General features: G+C 48.4%; 1 protein-coding gene across 4 annotated transcripts in view; it reads left to right on the forward strand.

The window, feature by feature from the left end:
• PXYLP1 (2-phosphoxylose phosphatase 1) overlaps window positions 1–23,587 on the forward strand; it is a 98,050-nt gene that overhangs the window by 14,879 nt on the left and 59,584 nt on the right. Inside the window, exons 1-3 of one of the 4 annotated variants that reach the window (XM_021069541.1) lie at window positions 4,183–4,304; window positions 4,742–4,896; window positions 7,041–7,156. The exons of 1 other annotated variant lie outside the window; for it this stretch is intronic. The gene's annotated coding sequence lies outside the window, so the exon portion shown is untranslated. Of the gene's footprint in view, window positions 1–4,182; window positions 4,305–4,741; window positions 4,897–7,040; window positions 7,157–23,587 lie in introns of those variants that run through there. 2 more of the 4 variants (XM_021069540.1, XM_013982090.2) reach the window with 2 other exon arrangements.

The raw sequence follows: 23,587 nt of genomic DNA on the forward strand, positions 1-23,587 counted from the left end.
GGTTAAAGCAATCCAATGTTGCTTACAGCCGCAGCGTAGGTCATGGCTGTGGCTCAGATTCAATCCCTGGCCCAGGAACTTCCATATGCTGGGGGCAAGGCCATTAAATAAGAATAACAATATTCACGGAATTCCTGCTGTGATGCAGTAGGTTAAGAATCTGGTGTTATCACTGCAGGGGTTCGGGTTGCTGCTGTGGCGTGGGTTTGATCCCTGGCCCAGGAATTTCCACATGCCACAAGTGTGACCAGAAAAAAAATTCTTTTTTTTTTTGTCTTTTCAGGGCTGCACCCGTGGCATATGGAGGTTCCCAGGCTAGGGATCTAATCAGGGCTACAGCTGCTGGTCTACACCACAGCAGTACCAGATAGGAGCCATGTCTGCGAACTACTCCACAGCTCACAGCAACGCTGGATCCTTAACCCAGGGATTGAACCCGCAACCTTATGGTTCCTAGTCAGATTCATTTCCACTGAGCCATGATGGGAACTCCAAAAAAAAAAAAATCTTAATGTACATATTGGGCATGGCCAAAAAAATTCTTAATGTACGTATTATGGGGGGCACAAAAGAAATGTTTTGTATGGTTCTATAATTCTGTCAGAAGGCAGTGTAGTGGATAGCACAGATCTTTGGAACTTAGAACCTGGTGCTGATAAACCACCTCATCTGGACACCTCAGGGCCTCCCTGGTTTCATTAAGTTACCTCAGTCTCCATCCTAGATGAGTTGTCTTCCCCCTCATCAGCCCTTTAAAGGTAGGGGCATAGCCCACTGTTTCCCTATGTCTACAGTGCAGGAAAGCTGCACAAAGGACGCTGTACAAATATTTGCTCAGCTTTTGTGCTCAACGGACTGAAACTGAATTGAAGACAGACACCTGCTCCCAGCTGCTCCAGGCAGGGGCTGCTTGCATAAAATCACAGCAAGTGCTGCCTGGCAGAATATTCATGACTTGGGTGAGTCTGGGACTATTTTTACACAATGGGAGGGTTTGACTTTCAGTGAATTTTAAGCTTCTGTGGGCGCCAAAATGTATGTGCAGAAAGGATAAAGGCTGAGAACAGGAGACCAGCCTTACAAGCAAATGGCACTGCACTTTTTCCTTTCTGCTCTGTTTTCTGGTCATCAATGAGCATAGCTTGCACCTCTATCAGGTGAATAACAATGAAAATAGTTACTATTTTGCAGGGACCCATGTGCCAGCCACTGTGCTATGGGCTTGTGCTACTCAGGACTCTTGGTAGCAAGTGATAAAAAAGTCAACTCCAGTTTGCTTGGGGAAAAGCAGGGATTTACTGGACATGTACATGAAAAATCCAGGTCCGGGTTTTAGGCAGGACTGAAAGCTGTCTATCTCTTGGCTTTGTTTTCCCCCTGTGTCTGCTACAGTCTCTGGCACAGCCACCCCAGGTGCTGACCAGAAGGCCACCAGCTGCTTCAGTCCACAATTTACCTCCTCAACAATCACAGAGGAAAGGGGTTCAGTGGGAATAATGGTTTTGAGATGCTTGCCTGAAACTATTTTCCCTGCAGGAACCTTTTCTTTTTCTTTCCTTGTAGCCCCTTCCTCTTTTAAGTTTCAGCCAAGAGGTGTTACTGCCTTAGGTGCAGGGAGTACCACTGGGAACCCGAAGTCTACAGGGAGGAGGGGGAAGATACCTCCTCCAGGATGGAAGGGGGGATTGAAGCCATCAGAGACTAGAGATAATGAGGAGAGAGACTGAGAAAATGAGTCTAGAGAGAGTATGATGCCCAGTTCCCTGAGGCCACTTCTGGACCAAATCTTGACCTAGGGAGGGGTATGATATAAAGACAGAACCCAGCTAGGCTGAGGAGGAAGCTCTAAGCAGACAGGGCCTGTGCCCCTCTTTCTGTCTGGTCCCACGACACGTCCTGTGCCAATACAGGAGGGCTGCAGCAATGGTTAGTGACGGTGTCCCTGTGTCACCTGCAGTCCCGCTGTGACAGGGAAGAGATCAGGGAGCAAGCACTTGTTCCCTGGGGGGGATGAGAAGGTAGCAGAGGAGTTCCCATTACGGCTCAGTAGTAAGGAACCCAACTTGTATCCACATGGATGCAGATTCGATCCGTGGCCTTGCTCAGTGGGTTAAGGATCCAATGTTGCCATGAGCTGTGGTGTAGGTCCCAGACGAAGCCCAGATCTGGCATTGCTGTGGCTGTGGCATAGGCCGGCAGCTGTAGCTCCAATCTGACCCCTAGCCTGGGAACTTCCATATGCTACATCTGCAGCCCTAAAAAGCAAAAAAAAAAAAAAAAAAAGAAGAAGAAGAAGAAGGTAGCAGAGAGAGAGGGGACCACCATGGGGTCACAATGGCTGAGAGAGCAGGATAGACAGGTGACCCCATTGTGCCAGCCAGAGTCAGGCCCCAGGCTTGCAGGAATGGCAAGGAGAATCTGTTTTTCTGCTAGCCTGGCTGCTCTGAGGTTGTGAGCCTGCATCTGCTGGGGTCTTACCTAGGGCCTAAGAGTACAGCTCACATGGAACAAAGCAAAGCTGTGAGATGGAGAGTCCCTGAAGGCTTTAGTTTCTGGAATTAAATCTAGGCCTGAGGTAGACCTGCCCTGGGATTTTAACTTACGTAAGTCAATCAGTTCCTTTTCATTTAAGCAAATGTGAATTGAGTTGTCTGTCATTTACGGCAGAAAGCACCCTAACTCATGTAGGCAAGAGGGAGGTAGCATCAGAGAAGGGGTAGAACCTGGAATTAGTAAGAGGACAATCAGTGAGACTGTGGTGGGAAGAAATCTTGGGTGGGATGAGGTGGACTGAGACCCAGGTGGGAGAGACTGGAGTGATGCTAAAGGGGACAGTGAAGCAATTTTGTGCTGGGAGGTGTGGTTCATGACTAGGAGGGGTTGCATCAGTGGTGAGGCAGGAAGGAGCTGAGCACAGTATGGTGTCCCAGGAATGGGGGTGGGAATGGCAGGTTAGCCAGATCTGAAAGCAAAGGCTGCCAGGATATTAAGCCTTCAGGTGAGGAGGGCATCTCAGTGGTTGGTGAGACCACTTGAGTAGGTGGGGTTTAGCGCTGGGAAGAGAGAGAATTTGGTGCTGGGAGAACTGAATTGAGACAGAATGTTCTAAGCAGAAAACCAGAGATTAGGTAGAAATATGGGTAAAATACCTCGGTGATGAGTATGGATTTGGGAGCCATCAATACGGGAGTGAAAGAAGAGGCAAGCGAGAAGTTCCTACAGAGAGTGCACTGGCAAGGTCAATAGTATATACTTATGAGCCTATTTTGCTCAAGAGCAGTTGCGCTAGGGCACACAGGGGTCACTGTAGATCTCGGACAGTCACCAAAGACCTTTCTCACAGACACAGTTGGTCAGATCATCTCACGCAGAGAAATCAGATAGGAATAACACCAGCTGGAACTCAGCATTTGAAAGAAATGACATATACAGTATCGAATCTGGTTCAACTGTGGGCCTCTCGGGTGTTTAACAGAGTTAACGGAAATCAGTCAAGTGCTCCATGGATCTCCTGTAGCTCACTCGGAGAAGGCTGAGAGCCACCGGGCCTGGAGCAGGTGGAGAAGGAGGCTGCCCGGACCCAGACCTCCCCAGGGCGCCTGCAGGCCTTCCTGAGACAGCAGCACCAAGGACTAGATTTGACACACTGGGCCGGATGTGGTCAGAGCCGGAAGGGAAACGTGGAGTAGGTTGGGGGGAGGGGAGCAGGTGGCTAGAATTGTGACAGTTTGGGTCCACGCGGCAGCAGTCACCGGCAGTGGCTGCCACCAAACATGTGCACCCAGCACAGCTCCGAGCCCCGGGAGGCGCCTGGCCAGGCACATGGCCCACAGGCACCCACACTGGGGTTCCCGGCCCGGGCCGTGTCTGTGTACCCGGCCTAGGGGTGCGTCCACGCAGTCTCTGATCCTGAGTCCCGCGTTCTTAGGCGCTCAGCGGCCCTGCGCACTCAGAGTGCCGGTGACCGTGGCTTTCGCATGCCAGGATCTCCACAGACTGGCGGGTCTCTTGGGCCGGTGTTTGGCCTCCTCCTGGAAGTTACCTCTCCGCAACTCCTTCCGGTCCCTTCTTGGTCCGCCGGGCCGCACCGCAACTCCGCCTCCGGGGCGGAGCTCGAGGGCGCCCAGCTCGGGGAGGGCCAAGCCCGAAGATAGGCGAGGTCAGTAGGGGGCGCTGCGAGATGCAGCGCTGCCCAGTAGTCGGAGCGGGCCGCCCTCGCCTCCCCCGGTGCGGGGCGGAGCAGGCGGCGAGCGCCGAACCCGGAGCGCAGCGGCGGAGCCCGGGCCGAGCCGGGACCATGAGCGGTGAGCGCGGCGCGGGCTGCGGCCGGGGTGGTTGCTGTTGAGGCTGAGAGGCACAGAGGCTCCGGGCAGGCGGGTGTCTTGGGGTGCGGGGCTCGCAGACAGAAAGGGTCCGCGCCAAGGCTGGGACGAAAATGAGTTGGGGGGTGGCGTTGGCGGCGGGCTCCGATCACCGGTTCTGAACCCACGACTAAGCTCCCTCCTCCATTCCCGCCCCCTCCCCAAACCTCAGCCCCGGACTCGCTCCCTCTCCTCAAACCACCTCCTACCCCGCGCGCCCCGATCCCAGCCCCCGTTGTCTGTTCTGCCGCCCCCTCTCCGAGCCCCAGCGCCCCCGAACCCAGCCTACGATTCCGCGGTCCTTTCCCCAAGCCCTTGACCTGTCGCCCCCTTTGGGTGCGTCTCCTAACCCCCGCCGCCTCCTGCTTCTCCGCCTCCAGCTCCGCACCTCGCCAGCCTCGCTTGCCTCCATTCGCATCCCCGCCCCTCCAGCCCGCTCCCTCCGGGCCCCCGCATTCCTGCCGTCTGATTCCTGCCTGAACCGGAGCTCCCAGGATCCCCCTTCCCCGGCAGTTCCGATCCCGCTGATCTCCAGGTAAGGAGGAGGAGGCGGCAACTTCTCCGCGGCCTTCCTCGGGAGTGGGGCGGGCTCCTCTGGGCAGCTACCTGTGCCGGGCGTCCCCCCGGGAGTCCCGAGGCCCCGCGGAGGGGCCGCTCCATGCGCAGCTTAACCTAACTGAATGGTCACTCAGGTTAGGGCTACGTGGTTTATACCCACGAAGTTGCTTTTGCTCGTGAACTTGCATTGGTCTCAGTCCTTTAGAGAAGCCGGCTTTGTCACACACACACACACAATTGGATGTGCTTAGAGCTGATTGCTTTCTTAGCGGCTGCAGCGATCTCTCAGGTTGTACCTGTGAGTGGTTAAAGGATTACTGGAGCAGGAAGATGTGGAGCCATTTTTTCTCCCCGCTTCGGCGGGGCGTTTCTTGGGGAGAGAGGCTGGCTGTCACTGCCTGGATGCCCAGTGCCTTCGTGGGAAGACAAGGATGCTTTGTAAGCATTCAAAAAGTAAAATCAGGAGAGATGTGGAATCAGATGGCGTGCGAATGGGGAAGTGGGGGGTGGACGGCAGAGGGAGCCTCAAGTAGGCTCCACAACTTGTAGATATTTGTTGCTATTTGCAGAAGGCCCGCGAATGAACCTGCGTGCAGCAGGCAGTGCCCATCCAGCCTTACAAACGTGACGAGACTGCAGATGGGCTTGGCAACAACTCCTCCTCAGAGGTGTTGGTGCCCAGTCTGGACATCTGTGGGAAGAGGGTTTAGAACAGATGGTTTGAAAAGCCTCATGGTCCCTGGAGAGAGGTGGAGATGCAGGGTGACAGCCAGAAAGCCAGTGCGTCAACCTGCCCCATCCCTTCTCCTGGTTTTCATTAAGTCTTGGATTAAATTAATTGCCTATTGAAGAGAAAGGGCATGTAGGAGGTAATTCTCTTTCAGGGATGAGCTCCTAGCCAGCCCACCCGCACTGAGGTTTGGGAGGCTACTTTTGGGCACCTCGGACCAGATAGGCCATGTGGCCTTTGGACCACTGCACTTAGAGCATTTGCAGAACTGGGTATCTGCAGCCCTTCCTGGTGGTTGGCTTGAATAGTAATTAGCTCAATAGTGAACTAATAAGTAATTAGACCCAGGGCATACTGGGGCTCAGTAGGCTCCCTCTGGGTGCCCACAAATCCCTGTGGGTATCTCCTCAGCCCTGGCCAGGCTGCTACGTGATGAGTTGTTGAATGCCTGATGCCCCACTGGCCAGGAGCCCCTTCAGAGGTGGGGCGGAACCATGTCTGTGGCCCCAGCGCCCAGCCTGGCACCCTCTAAGTGGTTGGTACTCAGTGTTTGTCTCACAAAGAAGTGAGTCTCAGAGTTCCTATTGTGGCTCGGGGGGTTAAGAACCTGACGGAGTGTCCGTGAGGATGCAGGTTCGATCTGTAGCCTCATATCAGAATCAACCCCTAGACTGAGAACTTCCACATCCCACAGATGTGGCCATAAAAAAAGTTGAGTCTCCCTTCTGAATCCAATCCAAGTCCGTAACCCATGGTTTCCCATTGTGCTACACTGCTTTCAAAATGTTATCCTTAAATTTATCACATTTTTAGGAAATCTCTTCGCTCAGTATAGACATTCATTTCTGTCTGTACTGGGGGCAGAGAACTCAATTTATAGGTTAGGCTTTGACCCCTGGGTCTCTAACTGCAGTGAGGACTCCAGAATTTCCATGAAGAAAAGCAGTTATCCTCCCCCACGCAATTGGGGTGAGAAGGTGATTGGCACTAAGGGAGCTATAGCTTTTTGCTGAGGGGTGGGTCCAACCTAACCCATAGTGCTGTGGCTACAGCTCCCTTTAGTATCCCTCATCCCTACACATGATGGGGGGAAGACACTTGAGGAGCCCTGCTGGCTGTGTCAGATCACACCATCGCCACTTCAGTGGGTCCTGCCCACCCCCGGGGGAGGGCTGGGAGCACCTCTTCGTGCACTTTTCTGGCAGTCTGGTCTGCTCCTCTGTTGGGGCGGGGGGAGGCTGTGTTTGGGGAAGGTGTCTCTGTCTCTGGGAGGTGGTGGGGATCCGCTGGCAGGTGGAGTAAAGTCCAGCTCTGTCCCTGTCAAAGGCCAGCCCTGGGGAGGACGGCTAGAGGCTAATGGGGTGGGAGCAACTCATGTCCCCTTTATTCAGGAATCTGGGAAGAGCTGGAATTCAGAGTGCCACTGCGCATGGGTTCACAAGCTGGCTTCCTCACCCGGACTATCTCAATCGTCATGTCTGGCTCATCCCCAGGATTCCTGCAGCTGGTGAAAATCTGTTTTCTAGAAGAGGTTTAATTAATGCCTGCAGTTTGTGAGTGAGAAAGGGAGGGAGGAAAAGAGAGAGCGAACTTGCTCTCTGGAGGGGGGTAGGGAAAAGGGTGACAGAATAGCCAAGGTCCTGGAAGTTCCCAGAGGTGGACTTCAGCCCTGGGATGAGGTTCTTGGTTGGCGGATAAATGGGGACCTGCATTCTGGTGGAGAGGTTCCTATTAGAAGCAGAGTCACTGCGATAGGAAAAATGGCCCCACAGTTACCTGAAATGACGTGTGCTGGGCCCACTGTTCTGCTTCCTTGAAGACCTTGAAAGCCAGGTGAGGGCTGGATGAGGTGAGATGGGAGGGCCCTGAGCCATATGAAGTTTTGCATGAGGGTTGTGCCCCTTGGCAAGTGGTGACTTGAGCGATGACCTCAATCTAGGGTCTGGTCTGGGAAGCCAGCTCCCACCTGAGATGCTAAGGGGATCGTGCAGGGGAGTGGCCAAAAGAGAGGCAGCTGGGAGGGTCTTTGCACCTGCACTTAGAAGGCGAAGAAGAGGCAACAGCTGCCTTCTAGTAAGGGTGGGCCTTTTGGCAGAAGCAGCCTCCTGGGGACTCTTAAACCTGCTGGACAGCCTTGTAGGCGGAGGAAGTCCCTCAACCTGGAGCTCCTGTGGGGCAGCCATGGGGGGCACCTGTGAGCTGGGAATGACCTGTGGGGTCTACTCTGAGTCCAAAAGGCAGGAGGGCCGGGGTGAGCTAATTGAGCCACATCCAACACAGTCAGTAGCCTCCCCCACTACCCGCCCCAGGACCAGAAAGTGGCTCTGAATCTTCTTGGGCCTTGCTTGGGGAAGCCACTGGCTTTGGCAAAGGAATAGGGCCATCAGTAATCAAGAGAGGAGCCCGTAACCAAGAGAGGAAGCCATCACAGGAGCATGCAGGATGCTAATGATGGGAAAGGCACTGCAAAAGAACTTAGAGGAGTCTTGTAGGGTAGTTCCTGCATCCAGGAGGCAGCCCTCACCCATATCCTCTAGGCTGCCTCCTGGCTGCAAAAACTACTCCACGAAGAGTATCTGATTCATCCCTGAATCCCTGTTCCTCCCTCCTTCCTTCTCCCCCAGGCCCATCCTCCTCCACCGCACACACCATTTGAGCCACCTCTGGGCTGGTACTAGGGTAGGAGAGAGTTGGGGCAACTCAAATAGCTACTGGTAGCAACTTAGGAACTTAAAAATGCTGTGCATATTTGCACACTCACTTCCCCAAATTATTCGTTCATGTTTCTGTATTATGACGCATCCTTTTTTCATTTGCTTACCACTCTCTCTGCCTCTGTATAACCGACTTCCTTAGAGAGAGCCGTCATCAATAGCTCAGAAACCAGAGCTTTAAAGAACAGACTAAGGTGAAAATTCTTGCACCCGGTTTTGACACCGCCTCCCCTCCTCTCCTCTCCACTCCTGTTTGTGGTTAAGGTCATCATTTACACCAAATTTACAAATAGTTTGAATACTATTTGTCCTACCCCTCAATTATATGGAGACGTGTGTCTTTCCAGCTAACAAAAACCACGGCTTACTTTCCTGGACCCACCTCATTCTTGGCTCTGATGCCAAACTTCAGGGCTTCAGAGAGAGCAGTATCATTTTGAGCTTTTTAATTAAAAAGCAAAATGAAGCTCTCGCTTGCTAATTGTTGTCAGCTGCTCACATAGACGCTGAAGTTAGAAAAAGACCTTTACTACCTTATTAACTATGCTTCTAAGATGAAAGAAGCAGTTGGATTAAGGTAGAGAAAAGTTATTAAAGTTGTAGTAGAAATGTCTGAAAGCTCAGAGTGGGACTCAGTCTTAGAAAAGTAAACTAAACTTTTTTTTTTTTTTTTGTCTTTTTGCCATTTCTTGGGCTGCTCCCATGGCACATGGAGGTTCCCAGACTAGGGGTCCAATCGGAGCTACAGCTGCCGGCCTACGCCAGAGCCACAGCAACAATGGATCCAAGCCACATCTGCAACCTGCACCACAGCTCACAGCAATGCCGGATCCTTAACCCACTGAGCAAGGCCAGGGATCAACCCGCAACCTCATGGTTCCTAGTCGGATTCGTTAACCACTGGGCCACCACGGGAACTCCAAAATAAACTAAGCTTTAAACCTTGTTACTAAAACCTGGAGAGATATAAATAGGAACTTCCATGGAAGTATCCCCAAGTATTGAATTTTGACAGGTATAGACTGATGAGCATAGAAATTTTGATCTGTCACATTATTGAACTCTATTATCATATATTATGCTTATTTAGTAACTTATTTAAATAGGTGACTGTGTCCATGGTCTTGTTCAATCCTCCAGGCAAGTCTGGGATCTTCTTAGACCACAGGGTGTTTAAAAAGCTTCCCCTAGGAGTTCCTGTGTGGCTTAGCTGGTTAAGGATCCACCATTGTCACTGCAGTGGTTCAGATTGCTGCTGTGGCATGGGTTGGTTTGATCCCTGGCCTGGAAACTTATGCATGCTGGAAGTGCAGCCAAAAAAAAAAAAAAAAAGCTTCCCCTAGAATTCAGATCTCTTGAAGAAAGAAATATTTTGTTCCTAGATCTTCTTGCTATAGTTGCTTGATAACTCAATGTGGTTACACACTTACCTGAAAAATTATAGGTAGTCTCTTGCTTAGGAGTAAAAATACGTATTAGTTTTCTTTAAATTGTTCTGCAGGGGTTCCCTTGTGGCACAGTGGGTTAAGGATCCGTCATTTGTCACTGCAGTGACTTGGGTCGCTGTTGTGGCATAGGTTCAGTCCCTGGCCTGGGAACTTCCTCATGCTGTGGGTGTGGCAAAAATAAATAAAATGTTCTGCAAGTCAAACAAGAACAGTACCACCAGAAATCTCCTGGAAGAATTTCTTAGGATTTTGTCTGAGGTTCTCTGTTGATGATTTTCTAGAACAAAATTTCTTGAAGGTGTGTATTCAGCACAGTGCGGTGGTTAAGAGTGTAGACTCTGAAGCCAGACTAGCTTTGCATCCTGGGTCTGTCATGATTAGCCTTGTACCCTTGGAGAAATCGCTTAACCTCCCTATGCCTCAGTTTCCTTTTTTTTATAAAACCGAAGTGATGATAATAATACCTACTGTGTGGTATTGCTGTGAAGCTGAAATGAGATCATACATGACAAGGACTTAGAACAGGGCCTAGGCCCATAGTACATGCTTAAATGTTTGCTATTTTTTTACTATTTATTCAATCCTTATCTTATTTATTCAAAAATATTTTTGGTACCAATCAACTGCACTGAGATGATGGCTGTAGGATCATAGCCTCTGTCCTCACGGTAAAGGCCATGAGTGATGGTGCGGGCATTTCCCAGGCATTCATCCTGGCTCTTGGGCACCTGTTGTGGCTAAGCAAAGCCAGGGTGTGGCCTATAAAGGGTTGACCATGGAGCGGGGAGGGGCAGCAACTGATCTACAGCTGGTTCACACTGGTGACCTGGCCTTGCCAGGTGTTGAAGACAGGCAGTCATTGGACTGGTGGTCTGAGTCTGACCCATGCTGGTGGTTCACGTTTTAACTCACTCTCAGCCTCAGGTTGTTAGTGGGAAGCATGATTAGAGACCGTAAAGTCAGTATTTATTCACCTGGGTTGCCAGCACTGTTCTTGGTCTTAGTTGACAGCCCCAGATGCCCTGACCACTGTTTTTGACTGGCTCTCCAGCAGCCCCGGAAACCCATGATCCCAGCAGAAACCCAGTTCTCGGAGTGAGGAATGGCACAGCTGCTCCTGGGGCCATAGGGGAATAGCCTGAGGCAGAAGGCCAGACAGCTGCTAAAAAACAAAATCCAACCAGTAAATGTGAAGACCTAATTGGCTTTTATCCAATGATTCGTGAATTGGGTAGCCTCCCATCTAGTAAATAGGACACTCTGAGGGACTGTGCAAAGTCGGATTTTTTGTTTTTGTTTTTGGGTTTTTTTTTTTTTTTTTTTCTTTTTAGGGCCGTACCCACGGCATATGAAGGTTCTCAGGTTCCCAGGCTAGGGGTCAAGTCAGAGCTACAGCTGCTGGCCTACACCACAGCTCATGGCAACACCAGATCTTCACCCACTGAGCAAGGCTAGGGATCGAACCCACAACCTCAAGGCTCCTAGTTGGATTCATTTTCGCTGCACCACAAAGGGAACTACTTAAGTCGGTTTTTATAAGTAGAAGGAGGGAGGGCCAAGGAGGCTATCAGCAAAAGAAAATCACAGGTTGTTTCTGGCCCTGTCACCTTCTGGGTGAAGGGTGAGGGTCTGTATGTAGTTTACCTCTACTTCCTTTGGGAGAATGGTATAGATAAAACCTGTGAGACACATTACCTCATTGATGCTGGCCAGAAAATTCCAGACTGGCCCATTAAGATTGCATTTCTGGGGAAGGTTGAAACTGCACTTAGGTCAGGTGTTAAATCTGGGTTTGGAATCATGGGTTTTAGCACAAGTGATGCCATTTGGGGCCTGTGGTTTTCTCCTTAATGCTACCATGAGTCCTGTGTCTGCCATAGCTGGAACCTTCTTGATCTGAAGGTCTCTGGGAAGCTATTGACGGACTTGGGTTTGATGACTGGTCCTGGAAAGGGAGGTCCTTCCTCCTCGGACCCCACTCTCCTTTGCTCCATGCATCCTGCAAAGACACTCCAGCATGGCAGCCCGCCCAGCCAGCCTTTGCCATCTTGTGATGTCTTCCAGCGATGGGCTGGGGATTCGAGCAGTTTAGGATTGCTGCTTCAGAACTTGCTTGTGTCTCTGTCCTCTGTGATCAGCACATGGTCTGTCTACACTGGAGTTCTTTTCACTCATGAGTCAGCGGTCAGACTGGAAACCTGAGAATCAATTCTCTGAGTGAGGAGTCTGCTTATTTTATTCATTTTAAAATGTCTGGAACTTAAAGTCAATGAGGCTTTGTCTTTTTTCCTTAAAATACTTCCCCCATACTTGGAAGGAAAGAAATGGCAAATAATGCCATTCATTTTTGCTTTTTGAAAATTTTTTTTAATTTTTAATTTAAAAATTTTTATTATTTATTTATTTGATGGCCACATCCTTGGCATATGGAAATTCCCAGGCCAGGGACTGAATCTGAGCCACAGCTGCAACCTGTGCCACAGTTGCAGTATGCTGGATCCTTTAATCCACTGTGCCAGGCCAGGAATTGAACCTGCATCTTGAGCCAAGGCAGTCAGATTTTTAACCCACTGTGCCAGGGTGGAAGCTCCCTGTTTTTCGGGGTTTTTTTAAGCCATTTATTGTATGAAGGCAGCATTGAGTTAAGAGAAGGAAAACCTCTCCTCTAGTTTCCAAAATGGTTCCCCAGCTGCTCAGACTTCTTTGATTGGTTGCCTTTTGATTTCCCAAATGGGGTTGAGTTTTGTGACCCATTTGTCTCCATCACAGTTCTTAATGGAAACACAGACCTGAGAATTGAAGCTTGGACATTTATGGTTGAAGGTCATGGCACAGACATTTGATTTCTTTGGCTCTGTCTTCAAGGTGAAAAATTACTGTGTCTTTGAGAAAGAAAGTATATTTTAGGAGATTTTAACGTCAGCGGTCAGGAGGATCTAAGCCAGCCTGCCTCATCCTTGGTTCAGAGAATTTCCAGCATTTCTAAGCTAGCGGCATTTGATAATTTTTTATATTCTTCTCCTGCACATCCTGCTCTAATGACTGTTGATTATCTTGAAACAGCTGCATTCATTGGTGGTGTTTAGCGACCCAACATTGCAGTTAAGTAATTGCCTCTGGCTTGGCTGATCATAGCACATTCTCGTTACTTGCTTTTTAGCTTGAGGGCTGTTTGCTCTGTGTGCTCAGCTCCAAAAAGGGATTTGGGAACTCCTTGCCTCAGTGTCCACCCACCACCCACTATTCACACCACTCCACCCTCCATCATCATGTGAAACCGCAGCATCAGTTCCCACTGCATTCAGAAGTCTGCTCAGAGGCCTCTCTCCCCAGCTTGACTGGGAGCTTATAGACGGAAGGGGCTATAACCAGCTCATCTCTGCATCTTCAGCCTTTAGCACAAGAATTCAGGAAATAGGTCTCAATAAAGGTTAGGTGAATGAATGAATGAATGGCTACAAAGCAGTTAGGATTGGGTTTGGCTGCAAAGTAAGAGAAACCCCTACCTTAGTGGCTTAAGTAAATAGCGGTTTATTTTTCTTATGTAACAAGACGTTTGAAGGTAGGTGGTTGTTGGCAGTGGTTTCAATAGCTGATGTCTGTCTGGACAGACACTCTGTTATTTTCCTTGCCCTTTCCTTATGATGGCAAAATGGTTCCTGCAGGAAGGAGGCACCAGCCATATTAATACCTTTTATCAGCAAAGCAGAGATTTTCCCCAAAACATCCAGCAGACCTCTGCTGACATTTCATGGCCAGAACTGTGTCACATGACCACTCCCAGTTAAAAGGGCCATATGAATATTGAACAAGGCTTATAAGATTTAGGCAGGATCATTGCTGATATAAGCAAACCAAATAGAGTTGACTCGTCAATGACAGGCGTTTGGGGCACTGAGCACCCCCCAGTGAAAAATCTGCATATAACTTCATTATTTTTATTATTTTGGCCACACCCTCAGCACGTGGAAGTTCTTGGGCCAGAGATTGAGCCTGTGCCACAGCTGTAACCAGAGATACCGCAGTCCTTAACCACAATACCAGGTCCTTAACCACTGAGCCACAAGGGAATTCCTGCATATAACTTTATAGATGCCCCTCCATATTCACAGTTCCACATTTGCAGGTTCAACCAACCTCAGCGCGTATAGTACTGTATTTACTATAGAAAAAAATTTGCCTGTGTGTGGACCCATGTTATTCAAGGGTCAGCTGTTCATTTAATGACTCAGATTTGATGGACATTTACTTTCTGCTTACATGAAGTCTAAAGTGGCTGCTCCTGATAAGAGAAGAGGTGGGAGGGGCTCTTTTCCAAAAGGTGATTAAGGGACCTGGGCTCTTAAGGTTGCCATGCCAGTTTGCTTCAATCAGTGGGAAAGGAAGGAGCATGGGGGATGGTATATAGGAGTGATATTATGGACCAGGCTTGGAAATGGAGAATTACTTCCACTGGCATTCCATTGGCCAGGGCCCAGTCACATGGCCACACCTCCTGCAAGGGATGCTGGGAAATGTGGTCCAGCCCTGTGCCTAAGACGAAGAGGAGATGGGTTTCCCGGTGAGCTGGCAGTCTCTGCCACATTGCCCGCCACCCCAGAATTTTGTTAGCAAGGAAGGAATGAATATGGGGGCGGCAACTTGGAAGGAAATGCTGTACTCAGAAAGCTCCAGGCAAATATAACCTTTATTCCCAGATCATCCATCTTAAATGCTGGCTTCTGTTCCTTTGGGAACTGGGCCAGCAGGACAGTGCAAAGTCCTCATTATCCCACTTGCTTGACCCAGGCCATGTTCTTACCAGCTTTGAGGGAGTGAGTCTTAGTGGCTCTCCCTCAGCAGGTGGAAGCTACCCCAGAAGAAATGGCCTTCAGCCTCCTTAAGACCAGAGTTGTCTCTGAGAACAGCCAGCCTTTGAGAGCTCCTTGCTCATGAGCCTTTCAAGAACCCCCACTCACCCTGCCTTCCAACATTTCTCTTCCTCTCTAGCCCCCACCCCAGCCCACACCCAGAGGGGAGGAGAAGCTGCGGCGTAGTCCACCCTTCTGCGTCCTACTTGAACCCACTGAGAAGTATTTTCCCACCATGTCCTGCTATTTTTTCTCAGTAAACATTGGTGAATCATTCATTGATCCCTTGGGCTTCAGTGCTTTGTTCTTGTTCCCTTTGTTGTAGGTTTCAGTGACAGGTGCCTCTCCATCCACAGCATCCTTTCTGGGGTGTCCTTCTTTCTTCCCTCCTTCTCTTTCTTCTTCCCAAACACACCTAAAGGGTATCTGCTGCTGACTCAGCTCTGCATCCTCCCCAGCCCTGGGGGAGGTAGGCCAGGAAGCTGATGTGAGCCTGTGCTGCTGAAGAGTGCTAATGGGAGGGCTGTAGTTACCCAATATGGGGGGGACCTCACCCAGCTGTGGAATTAGGGAAGGCTTCTGGGAGGAGGTGGCATTTGAGCTGAGTTTAAGGATGAACAAAGGTTAACACAGTCAAGAAGGCATCTGGGCCAAGAGTGTGAAATGGCACAGATGCTGAGTTGGAAGAAGGGGCCCTTGGGGTTCGGGGAGCAGCAAGGGAGTCCAGTGTGCTGAAGTTGGGGTGGGACTGTGTGGTCATTCATTCATTTAACGCTGCTGTGCTCCAGGCCCTGAGGTTAGAGCAATGGACAAGCCAGAGAAAGTCCCAGCCCCAAGGGAGCTTGAGGTCTGGACCCTGAAAGGGGGTGAGGCTGCAGAGGAGGGTGGGCTAGAACCTGTGGAGGGCCTGGCTGCTGTCCCAGACTCTGTCCGAAGGGTTTGCTGTAGGAGACCGAGTAGGATGTGAGCCCCCTTGCCTGTGCCATCACCTCTGGTGCTCCGTCTCTCTGTCTCCAACTCTCATCTGGTCCTTTGCCCAGGCGTTACTCAGGCTATAAAAATAGAGGCTGGCACCATAACACCAGCGTGTAGTTGGTGAGGGAAGCGGAAACCGTCAAGGTATGAATGTGTCAGCTAGATTTTTGGTGGAGCACTTTCTTGGAGCCTCAAGGATAAGGTTCTAATATTTGCTTACAATTTTTTTTTTTTGCTTCCTTTCAACTCCTACCAAAACTTCTGGCCCCTTGGCTCAGAACAAATACGTCCTGGTTGTGCCTTGAGCACATTGAAAGGAACTTTTAACGCTGAAATTCACCAAGTGAGGGCTGGCCTTGCCCTGAGTAGGCGTGATTGGAGGGCCTGGGTCATCGCCGTGGGGCAGCCCATCTGGGGTTCACGTCCAGGGGAGGACTGTGGTCAACACTGCCTGAGAAGGGACCAGCTCTCTGAAGCCTGAAAAGTTTTACTCATCTCCCCAAGGAAATGAGGGTTGAGTCAGGGTTTGGAAGAGCTGTCAGCTGCCTTCATTGTGATGAATGGCCCCAAGGGTGGTTTCCTTCTTTCTCCCTTCCCAGCCTTGTTTATTAAGCTGGAATTGACAGTGCTGGGGGCGGGGTGCAGCGAGAGGAACCTTCATGCTAGTCTAAGCCTACTGCTGAAGGTAGGGCATTTGTTTCCAGGCAGGAGATCCCACTCTGAGGGCCAGTCCTGCGGTGTTTGTTGGGTACCAGTTTGGTGCCAAGTGCTGTAGGGAAAGTGCATAGCAACACAACGAGGAGGAGAAGGATTATTACAACCTGTGATACTGTGATTTAGAGTAAGAAATACTTTTGTTCTTTGTCACTGTTTCTGGCACAGAGCTCCCCAAACCCTTGAAATTTCCTAGAGGAGACCGGAAAGGTGTCTTTTATTATGTTAATGAGGTGAGCTTTGGCAAGCCCCCAGGTACTCTCCGGAAGGGGTCTGGTTGCCTGGAGAGCCAACCTTGTGTTTGGAGGATTGGAACTTACAGCCCCACCCCTGACCTCTGAGGAGGAGTGGGGGGGCTGAGGGCTGTATCTGTTGCCAGTGGCTAATGACATAATCAGTTATCCCTCTGTAATGATGTCTCCGTAAAAACCAGAGTTTTTTGGTTTCCCTTGTGGCACAGAGGAATTGAATCCAACCGGGCACCAGGAGGTTGCAGGTTCGATCCCTGGCCTCACTCAGTGGGTTAAGGACCTGGCATTGGTGTGGCTGTGGTGTAGGCCAGCAGCTGTAGCTCCGATTTGACCCCTAGCCTGGGAACCTCCATATGCCGCCAGTGTGGCCCTAAAGAGCAAAAAACAAAACAAAACAAAAACAAAACAAATACCCACAAAACAAAAAACAAACTGAAAGGACAGGGTTAGGGGAGCTTCTAGGCTGTTGAACACACGGAGGTATAGGGAGAGTGGTGCTCTGAGGGAGAATGTGAAAGCTATGGGCCCCTTCCCACATGCCTTGCCAATGCATGTTTTCCATCTGGCTGTTCCTGAGTCTATCCTTTTATAATATACTGGTCATCTAGTAAGTAAAATGTTTCTCTGAGTTCTGAGAGCCACTCTAGCAAATTAATTGAACCCAAAGAATTCGGGGGGGTAGGGGGCGACGGCATTGGAACCACCAAGCTATAGCTAGTTCAAAGCATGGGTGACAACCTGGGTTTGCAATTGGATTTTGCAATTTGCAAGTGATAATGAGACAGTGTTGTGCAATTAAGCCCTTAACCTGTGAGATCTGAGGCCATTTCCAGTAGATAGTGTCAGAATTGAGTGGAATGGTAGGACGCCCAGCTGGTGTTTGAGAATAGCTTGGTGCTGTGGGGAAGAAAACCCCATATACATTGGAATTAGATGTAGAATTATTACTACCCTGAGTGCTTTCCAGGAAATATCTAATTCCTTCCACAACCTCAGGAGTTGGGTAGGTTAGATTCCACTAGAATCTAAGTACCACAAGAGTAGTAATTTTGAACTGATTCGGTCACTACTGCTCCCCAGTTTCTGTGACTATACCTGGCACATAGCAGATGCTGGGTAAATATCGAGTGAATAATCGAATCACCATTTACAGGTGAGGAAACTACAGCTCCGAGAGGTAAAGCAACTTGCCTGAGGGGCCACAGCTGATCAGTGGCCTGGATCTCGGTTCCAGGGAGGTACTATGAGCTGCGGTTTGGGGTTCCCAGCCCTGTTGCCCTTGGAATATGGGTTATTTCTAGGATAGCATTGACCAAATGCAGCACAGCCATGATGAAACCTTGGGTTGATTAACAACAAGCTCAAGGCCCAGAATGTTTTCTGTGTTCTTGCTGTAACTCAAGGATGGAATGAATATGCAGGAGTGTACCCACCCACAGAGAGTGACATTGCTATAATGCCACCTTCATCCTGTTATGCAAGCGTTCAGAAACTTTCTGTGGCTCTCTACTCCTTTGGGAACCTAGGGAACCTAGTCTGGTCCCAATCATTCTCCACCCTGTTCACTGATAAGTCCCAGCATAAAGCAGTTCAGCAGTTCAGGGAGGGCTGGGCTTGGCCCTTTGCACACATCATTGATCCTCCTCCAAATGCCCGCTCACATCAGGCGTGCCCACTGACCAACGCCCTGCCATTTGAGTTTTACCCCAGTTTCTGCCTCTCTGCTGAAGTCTTCTTTGACCATTCTAGCACAAGCCAGCCCCCGCTCCCTCGCCAACTTCCTGAGGCCCAGTCTGTCTATAGAGTTGTGTTTCCTAACAGTGTCCCTAGAACCCTGACTTCTGCAATACGTTGGGGCTCTAATTGAGTAGGGCATGAGGCCCCTTCTACCAAACACTCCTTTTATTTTTTTTGTTTTTGTTTTTTTTTTTTCACCAGGGCCTCACCCTTGGCATATGGAGGTTCCCAGGATAGGGGCTGAATCAGAGCTGTAGCTGCCAGCCTACGCTACAGCCACAGCAACGCCAGATCCAAGCCATGACTGCAACCTTCACCACAGCTCATGGCAATGCCGGATCCTTAACCCACTGAGTGAGGTCAGGGATGGAACCCGAGACCTCATGTTTCCTAGTGGAATTTGTTTCTGCTGCGCAGCGATGGGAACTCCTCCTTTTGTTTTTCTTAAACTTCAAGTTTCATGTTGCACTGAGCTTTGAAAGGGGACACGCTTTCAAAACCACTAGTCTCTATAATTTATCATGTACCTCCCCTTGTGACTTCTTGCTTAACTACATTATTTAAAAATAATTTAGATAAATTTTGCAGCTTTCTTTTTTCTGATTTTAAAAGGAAGACATGTTTACTTAAGAAACTTTGGAAAATGCAGAAAATTATAAATGAGAAAAGAAATCTTCTAGGATCCCACCACTTGCTTAAAGAGTTGTAAGCCAGTCTTCTCTCTTGCAATTTGTTTGTTTTAAGGAAAATCAAGATTGCTTGTAATCCCAACTATAAACACTTGTAATATTAAGGACATAGTTTCTCTTTCCAGTGTTTTTAAAAAATTGTTATTTGTATTCATTAAAAAAAATAGTAATAGGCTCAGAGTTCCCTGGTGGCTCAATGGGTAAAGGGCCTGGCATTGTCACTGCTGTGGCGCAGGTTTGATCCCTGGCCTGGGGACTTCTGCATGCTGTGGGCTTGGCCAAAAAAAAAAACCGCCCCCCCCCCAAAAAAAGTTAATAGGTTCAAAATTCTGAAGAGTAAACAATAAAAATCCCACTCCTATCCCTGTTTCAAACCACTCAGTCCAGTTGGTAACATATTTTCTTTGTGACATAATTGAGTTAAAACAGTACATGCTGTATTATAGCGTTTCATTTTGATTTAGCGACATAACATTTTCTTCTATCAGTAGGAAATTTTTAAAATTTGTACACAATGTGATGTAAAAAGTAAGCATTAAATATGTCAGTAAATCCTGAAAAGTCCACAGCAGACTATGGAGTTCCCTAGTGGTACAGTGGATTAAGGATCTGGCATTGTCTCTGCTGTGGATTCTGTCACTGCTATGGCAAGGGTTTGATCCTTGGCCCGAGAATTTCTGCATGGTTTCGGGCCTGGCCAAAACAAAACCAAAAAAAATGTCCATCCTGTTGATGGGGGTGGGGGGAGGAGGCTGTCTCCTTCCAGACCTTTTTCTGTAAGTTTACATGTTGTCTTAAAATTTCCATATGTATGTGGAGATATGCAAATACACTTTTTATCTATATGACATTCTCCTGTATCAGCTGCTGTAGGCACTCTCTCTCATCTAGTTTTCTCTGGGTGTTGTCTTCTGGACATCTGTCCATGTCCACACCTAAATCCACCTTTCTTTTAAGGCTCTTCCTTACAATGTTCCATTGTAATTTTCCAGCCATTCCTGTACAGGTGAATGTTTTGGTGTTTTCACGTTTTTAGAGCTGTCCCTATCGCTGCTTTGTACACGTGAGTGAGCAGTCTGGGACACGAGATACCCAGAATGTGATTCTTGGGGCAAAGGATATGTGTGTTTATTATTTTAATAAGACCACTGGTTCTCCACAAATTCCATTCCAGTTAACCCTCTCACCAACGGTATGTGAAAGAACTCATCCCTATCAAGATTAGCATTCACCGGAAATGAATGATCTGCTATTTTTTTTGTCCATCTGAAGGGTGAGAAATGCCATATCATTTAAAAAATTTGTATTTCTTGCCATCATATATCTATATACATTTTTAAAAATTGGAGTGGTACAGTATATGATTCTGTATGCTTTTTTTTTTCTTTTTCACATTAAGTCACGTTAAAATTTTCACCTTTTCTTTTCCTGGTCATTGCATTGTTTTCAAAAGCTCAGTTGTTCGGGGGTGAACTCTTGCGGATCACCCAGAGTTTATTTCTGGCCTTCATCTCCAAAGACCCTGGGAATGACAAAGAAGAGAAATGAAACTCTCTGCAGAGAATTGACACAGGGTCTGTCCAGTAAATAGGAACCAAACTGAAATCTGAATTAGATGTTTGCTTGGGGGTTCACTCCATAGGTATTTGGCAGAAGAATCACACAAACTCTTGTTCAATGTAGATTATAACTATCATATGTCACATATAAAGAAGCTTCACCAGTTTCAGATGTCCCATTGTGAAGAGTGCCCAGCTTTGTTTGTTGTTGTTTGGCTGGAGGGATTATGATGCTTCCAGAGCATTCAACAGCTGTGAAAACATCCAGGAGGCAGTGTGGTGTGATGGGAATATAGCACTGAACTGGCCAGGTGGAGAGCTGGCTCCAGACTCTGGCTCTCCCCACCCACATCCCCGATTGCTGTATAACCCTGGAGAAGACACCCAACCTCTGGGGTTCCCTGGGGTCTGTGCAGTGAGGATGACCAGCGTGTGAGTGTATTTGGAAAGCCTGGGGAAGAGTGGGCTAGTCGTTAGAGGCTAATTCTAGCTTTTTTTTGTCCTTTTGCTTTTTCTAGGGCCGCTTCCCGTGACATATGGAGGTTCCCAGGCTAGGCGTCTAATCAGAGCCGTAGCCACTGGCCCATGCCAGAGCCACAGCAACGCGGGATCCGAGCCAAGTCTGTGACCTACACCACAGCTCACAGCAACGCCGAATCCTTAACCCACTGAGCAAGGCCAGGGATCGAACCTGCAACCTCATGTTCCTACTCGGATTCGTTAACAACTGCTCCACGACGGGAACTCCTCTAGCTTAATATTAATGAAAATTCCAAGAATTAGCACTTTCTAGTACTTGGATTGGCTGTTGTGGTGTTACAAAAAAATTAATATTTAGTCTTTGTCCCAGGTTCCTGGCACAGAGCTCCTAAAACCCTTGGGATCTCCAGAGTGCAGTGTCTTTTATATGCTAATGAGATGACAGGTAGCTGGTGGGATGTGGAGCTGAGGTGCAGGGGGATAGGGAGATGAGGGTGCGTGCTACATAGCTTCGGGATGGGGGCTTGTGCCAAAAAGACTAAGACTTGATTAGAGTTGTAATGATCAGCCCAACTCCAGGTAGGGGAGAGAAGAAAGCTGCAGGTTGAATTCAGTCAGCCATCAGTGGCCAGTGATATAATCAATCTTGCCTACGTAAAGCCTCTATAAAAAACTCTAGGGAGTTCCTGTCATGGCTCAGCAGTAACAAACTGGACTATTATCCATGAGGACGCAAGTTCAATCCCTGGCCTTTCTCAGCAGGTTAAGGATCCAGTGCTGACCTGAGCTGTGGTATAGGTTGCAGACACAGCTCGGATCTGGCATTGCTGTGGTGGTGGCGTAGGCTGGCAGCTGCAGCTCTGATTTGACCCCTAGCCTGGAAACTTACATATGCCACAGGTGCAGCCCTAAAAAGACAAAAAACAAAAACCCTCTAAGCAATGTGGTGTAGGGAGCTTCCAGGTTGGTGAACACAGAGGTGTGAATAGGCATTGGTAATGCTGAACATCTTTTCATGTACCTCTTGGCCATTTGAGTGTTTTCTTTGGAAAAATGTTCGGGTCCTCTGCCCCTTTTAAAATCAGATTTTTTTTTTGCTGTGGAGCTGTATGAGTTCTTCACATATAGTTTAGATATTAATCCCTTCTTTGATATGTGATTTGCAAATATTTTATCTCACGCCATAGATTGCCTTTTCATTTTGTTTTTGATCGCTGTGCAGAAGCTTTCCAGTTTGATATAGTCCCACTTGCTTCTTTTTGCTTTTGTTGCCTTTGCTTATGGTGTCCAAATCCAGAAAATCATTGCCGAGGAGCTTACCCACCATCTTTTCTTCTAGGAGTTTTGTCGTTTCAGGTCTTACATTTAAGTCTTTAATCCATTTTGAGTCAATTTTTGTGTTTGGTATGAGATAGGGATCCAGTTCCATTCTTTTGCATGTGCCTGTACAGTTTTCTAATGCCATTTATTGAAGAGGCTACCCTTTCCCCATTGTATATTCCTGGCTGTTTTGTTGTGAATTAATTAACTATATATGCGTGTGTTTATTTCTGGGTTCTCTGTTCTGTGCCATTAATCTCTAGATCTGTGTTTATGCCAATAGCATACTTTTTGGATGACTATAGTTTTATAATACAGCTTGAAATCAGGCAGTGTGATGCCGCCAGCTTTGTTCTTTCTCAGTATTGCTTTGGCTATTTGGGGTCTTTTGTGGATCCTTACAAATTTTAGGATTTTTTTCTTTTGGCTGCTCCCATGGCATGCAGAAGTTTCCAGGCCAAAGACTGAACCCCTGCCACAGTTGTAACCAGGGCCATAGCAGTGACAACACTGGATCCTTAACCTGCTGATCCATGAGAGAACTCCTAGGGTTGTTTTTCTATTTCTATGGAAAAATGCCATTGGAATTTTGATAGAATGTGTAGATTGCTTTGGGAGTTATGGACATATTAACAATATTAATTCTTCTGATCCATGAACATAGAATATCTTTCCATTTATTTTGTCTTTACTTGGCAAAGACACATGGAGGTTCCCAGGCTAGGGGTTGAATCAGAGCTATAGCCACTGGCCTACACCAGAGCCACAGCAACGTGGGATCCGAGTCACATCTGTGACCTGCATCACAGCTCATGGCAATGCTGGATCCTTAACCCACTAAGCAAGGCCAGGGGTGGAACCCACGTCTTCATGGATGCTAGTCGGGTTCACTAACCACTGAGCCGCAACAGAAACTCCGAAAGGCAACTGATTTTTGTGTATCGATTTTGTACTGCAACTTTACTGAAATCCTTTGTTAATTCTAACAGTTTTTTGAGGAGTCCTTAGGGTTTTCTATGTATAATGTGTCATCTGGAAATAGAGACTTAGTCCATTCTTGTTTTATTTATTTATTTTTTTAGGGTTGAACCTGCGGCATATGGAAGTTCCCAGGCTAGGGGTCAAATCAAATCTGTAGCCACCAGCCTACACCACAGCCACAGCAACGTGGGATCTGAGCCATGTCTGCAACCTCCACCAC

The sequence above is a fragment of the Sus scrofa genome, chromosome 13 (assembly GCF_000003025.6).
Source record: "Sus scrofa isolate TJ Tabasco breed Duroc chromosome 13, Sscrofa11.1, whole genome shotgun sequence".
Taxonomy (NCBI): domain Eukaryota; kingdom Metazoa; phylum Chordata; class Mammalia; order Artiodactyla; family Suidae; genus Sus; species Sus scrofa.